The 5,311-nt window shown below is 38.7% G+C and overlaps 1 long non-coding RNA gene across 1 annotated transcript; it reads right to left on the bottom strand.

Moving 5' to 3' along the window:
- Positions 1-265: 265 nt before the first annotated feature.
- On the bottom strand, positions 266-4,273 carry LOC124221796 (uncharacterized). The gene is made up of 4 exons (XR_011177366.1): positions 4,259-4,273; positions 2,131-2,317; positions 1,264-1,434; positions 266-999 (listed from the first exon to the last, which is right to left on the bottom strand). It is a non-coding gene; the product is annotated as an uncharacterized lncRNA (long non-coding RNA).
- Positions 4,274-5,311: the final 1,038 nt, after the last annotated feature.

Consider the following 5,311-nt stretch of genomic DNA (forward strand, 5'->3'; position numbering starts at 1 on the left):
ACGTACGAAGTCCGCGGAAAATGATTTTCTGAATAAGCAAATAAACACCGATATCTGTATAAAACGTCACTTTATGGCCAGATTTTACGATTCAATGTATTTCATTTTTTCGTAAAGTATCTTATGTTTGTACAGATATTTGTTCTAAAAATATCAACGCAACTTCAGAACCACAAAGTATCTGGTACTTTTGCACGAATGATTTTGCAACAAGCCAATTGCATAATTTGATATCATTTTTTGAGAGATATAGCGAAATTCGACATCGTATTCTAGTATAACACTGCAGACTATCGTTTATTAGCGCACATTATTACTGGGATTATTTTTCCCGACGAACAAATGTTCATTCTTGTTCATTCGTTTATTGGTACACCAAGATTTACATCTTACGAACCGACTAAAATATTATACAGACAAATATATTATCACATAACTAGTACAGGTACATTGCTTGATATTACTAACATGGATGCATATTATACCTATATAGGCACACGTATTATATACATGAATATTCTTATTAACCATAAGCTTACACCAAATTTTTTTTCTCCTCCAGAATACAGTTTAACGGTATTATTTTACAAACATATCGTCTCTATTGTACCGAGAAGTTGTATAAATACTTTCGCTCGTGGCCTTTCCAATAAAACTCTCGTTTCCTGTAAAAAAAATTATGAAAAAAGAAAAGAAACGAAAAAGGATAAAGAAAAAAAAAAAAAGAACGGAAGGTGAACGAGAGCCAAGAAAAAGCTTGAAATGCGTACAACTCGTCGGAAATTTATCAGAAATTTTAAAATTTCTCTAAAAACTCGTCGGCGATGGTGAAGTTTCGGTAATATTTCATCGGTTCGGTAAGATTGCTATATTTCGGTGAAACGGGAGTTCTGCAAGAAAATAGAGAAACGAAACTGTAGGTGATGAGGGCTAGGAGAGTGAAGATTAGCAGGCTGATCGTCCAGACGTAAGCAGCGCACGTATCTGCTGTCAATGAACCTGCGTTGCGATGTAAGAAAAAGAAAAAATTATACACGGAGAAGAATTCGCGGGGCGAAGGGGCGTGGGGGGGTGGGGGGGGGGGGGGGGGGTGATGAAACGGAATATTTCACCTTTCAGGTTATCTTACACGTTATGCACGTACGTACAATGTTTTATACACTCACTGCAGCGGCATTTACTGAATCCATGGGTATTCAGCCCCCCCCCCCCCCATGTACATGTATTACAGATAATTCAGCTGCTGGAAATCTGTATGCTAACCTGATATTCGAGCGATGCAAATGCTCCGATTCAATTCCGGCATCCATCCGTTTGGACATACGCATAAATTATTCTCGTTGCAGAAAAACGGTATCCAATTTGTGTCTGGACCCTGGATGATTTTCGGATAGACCGCGCACTCTCTCGAATCGTTGCATTTCTTCTCGTACACTGGAATTACAAATACTTTTATTCGCGATATGTTGCAAGTAACACGAATCGGATTACATTATTTTTTTTTTTTGTTTGTTTTTTGCATCGTGCTTGGTTACTAAACTGTAAGTTCGATTCGGGGTGAGGATTGAATGTGGAAAGGAAAATTTTTCAGACATTTGCGAGTAGGTATCGAAAAAAAAAAATTATTCCTGATCGTTTTTTTAAACAACGATTATCGTAGCAAGAGTCGTAACGTTGAACTCGAATGAAATCTCGCGTAAATAACATTATAATCGCGTATCAGATGATATTGCTGTGCGTGTAGACGAAAGCAAGAAATTGTATGAGGCACTCATGTTGCGGTATAAATTCTAATAGAGTCGAATTGATAACAAACAAGTATACATACATAAAGTATGAAACGCGACAGGTCGATGATTAGATAAATTGAAGGTTGACTGAAACGAAACGTTGAAAGAATCGTCATTTTACTTTGTTGCAATTTGATAATAAAAAAACTCTACTGGAGGTAAATTTACCCAGTATGACTTTTTATTAATGCTCGATTAAAGTTTAGACAATAGTTAACAAATTTCCTTAAAACTGAATACTTGCAATAATAACTTTACGATCTTCAACCTCACAGAAAAAAATGTAATATCGTACGCACAGCACAATGAAACGATGTTGTATAGTCAGCGTCTCTCTCACCTGATGAGGCGACAGCCAAACTCGTCAGAAAAACGACGGAGCAAAATGTTCGTAAATGAATCCGAAGAGGCTGCATTGTTTTGGCTCGGCTGAATCGGACACGTCTTATTGCGAACCGATGACTTCTACGGCCAAGAGAGAACTGCTCTGGCTGTTTTATCCTCGTGCTTTTACCGATGACGACGTTCTGTCCACACAAAAGTACAGGCGTATAAAATTACTGGCGCATTTGTATTACGCCGGTGAAAAGTGGGGACTACACGTGACGAAGTTGTTCGTTACGGTTCGTTGGGTTTTCTTTTCTCTCTCGGTTTGCGTTACGGTAAATTCCGTACTATGCGTATAGACGGTATGTTGTACGCCGTGTTATCGTGTACGACGTGCGTGATTCAGGTCGATTTCAAAAGCATTTCACACATGCATCGCGAGGAATGCAAAAACGCGATAGATTACGTCTCGGTTTTTATATTTAATCAAACGGACTAGTTTGAATTACTGCATTTTTTCTTCGCCCAAGCTTTTGTTAAGAGTTATTTTTTAATATATGACAGTTACTGTTCGGAAAATCGATGGAGCAATAAAGAATTGTAAGAAAGAAGTTCACACGTAGAAATTATTCTGGTTAGTTAAAATTGTACAACTAACTTCCGTTACCATTTTATGAATTCGATGAATAACTAGCTCAACTCATTTATTCGCGAATCGTTATGTTTTTTTTTTTTTTGTCACGTAAAGTTTGTTCTCCAAGTATCGATGTTCCTCCATTTTTTTACCGCGCAATTAGCGATTCGTGATCAACTATGTCGTTCCGAGATCTAGTGATCGCGAAGAGGAAAATGAGGAGGAAGAGGATATTCTTCGTGATATTATTGAGAACTCGAGGGGTCTTTTCACGGGCTTGATAATTCAGCTTTTCTGCGCGAAGTGTAACTTTGGCTATACGTTTGGGAAATTATACGAGAGGTTGTTTCACCTTGTGTTGAAGAGAATTAAATTTCTATAAAGTAATCCGAGACAAAGGACCTTGTCAAGTTTCTAATTGAAACGATAAAACTCGAAGGGTCTCTTCTTCTCTTCCGATGCTCCTTCACTTACCGATTATACGCGAAAGCAAGACGGATAAAAAAAATTTCTATCCCCCACATTCATCGGCTCAGTTTTCGGGGCCGAGTTGAAGTTCCTAATTTGAAAATTGAAACAAAGAAATGAAACTTTGACGAAACAACGAAGTTGCGGATGGTCGGCAACCCGATGGCTCGAAATTTGGAAACAGAGGATTACGAAAATTCGAGTTACGATAGAACAAAGTTCCGAAAAGTTCCGATAGAGCAAAACACCGAAAAATAAAGTTTGGGGTGAGTAAAATTCCAAAAGTTAAAGTATCCTCACTCAGCGTAGTTTACTCACAGAGTGGGTGTAAAATATCAGAAAAACCGAAAACCAAAATGACGAGGATACCGGACGTAAAAACATGGAAAATCTAAAACAAAGAAAGATCAAATTGGTGGTGAAATTTCTCCAAGTCAGAAATTCACGGAACTGAAAACATTGTCTCATTCAGAATTTCGGTCTATCAGTTTTTAATTCTTTCGAAACTTTGAGCGTCGGGTTTCGGAGCATTCGAAACTTTGACGTTTCGTTAAAGTTTCATTTCTTTACTTCAAGTTTCGCTAGCAAAAAATTCAGAATTTGGTGCTTTCGGAGCTTTTCAAATTCGGAATATCAATCCCGCCATCAATTCTCTCAAATAGTCGCGTACAAATTTTTTTATCGGAATATCGTCTCAAATCGTCTTCAATCAATCATCCGCAGATCGTCTCGAAGCGTATATTCGACAATTATCACTCCGACTATTTTCCGCATGTACCAAAGTGCAGGGAAATCAAGCCTTCGAACTTTCCGCTCGAGAATACTTCAGTCAGCATAATTTCGGAACTCTCGAAGAGTTTCATCATCCCCGTGGGGATGAAGCAATTTATTAACATCTCTCTCTCTCACTTCCGGCGCATATTTCATGCATAATTACGTATATCACTGAAATCGTCGAGTCAGCCCGACGATAATTTTACTGTAGAATACGATTTTCGTATTCGCCTATCCGTGTATACTTATATTATATATTACGTACACGTGTCGTCTTTCTCAAAACCGAAGCGACATTCGTTGGACGGCCTAATTTTCTCCGACAACTACGCAGATCCGATTCATCATCGTATTTTATACGTACATTGTGTACCTGCGACAAGTTCGACAAGCTGAACACACAGTTGAAAAATAAATGAACTTGAAGCGGAGTCGAGCTGAGTTTTGCAGTTTGTTTTTCGTTGTGCAAGTCATCTCTGCTGCAGCTGCGCGTGCAGTAAATATAATGTATATGAATACATATGTGCATGTATAATTGTATGCACATAAGTGCAAAACACATGGATAAAATTGATACCAAGGGTAAAAAGAGCGACCTTGATTGCCGGGGAAGAAATGACCTGACGTTGTTTCGACGTATTGGCGAGTTTCTGCTGCAGTCTTTGTAAGTCGAGTGGAAAATTGCGGTATAAGGTAACGTTTTCCGTAACGCTGTTTTTAAGTACATCCATGTAGGTGCCAGTGCTGTGCGATTGATCGATTAATCGCTTTTCCGATTAATCTGTAGAATTATTACGAGGCAACGTCGATTAAGCGATTGATCGGAAAGATGGTTAATCGAAAGCTGGGATTAATCGATTAATTGAAATATCCGTAATTCGGAAAAACGATTAATCGATTAATCGTATAGCACTGGCAGGTACCGTGTTTAACAATCTTTACCGAGAATGTGTATTATTTGCACAATCTCATCCGATACTTGCAGGAGGAATCGATCCTCGCGGAGTTGCAGGTACAGGAAAATTACGATAAGAATGCCGACAGTGACAAAGACGGGCATGGCTTAACCGTGAAAACATTCGCTGCAGGGCAGGAAAAATCGACGACGAGGAGACGAGTTTCCGATTGGCCATAAATTTCGTTCTCACGGCTCTACAGGCTGTAGGGGTGAATCTCGTCGATCGAAAAGAAGCTGCGGAATTGTCTACGGAAGTTGAGATCATTGTTCGAGGGGATGCGTGTAAATTCTCATATCGGATTAGTATTGTATTACATTCTCGAAATCAGTACTTTTCGTTTATTTCATCAGTATGCTTAT

The sequence above is a fragment of the Neodiprion pinetum genome, chromosome 6 (assembly GCF_021155775.2).
Source record: "Neodiprion pinetum isolate iyNeoPine1 chromosome 6, iyNeoPine1.2, whole genome shotgun sequence".
Lineage (NCBI taxonomy): Eukaryota > Metazoa > Arthropoda > Insecta > Hymenoptera > Diprionidae > Neodiprion > Neodiprion pinetum.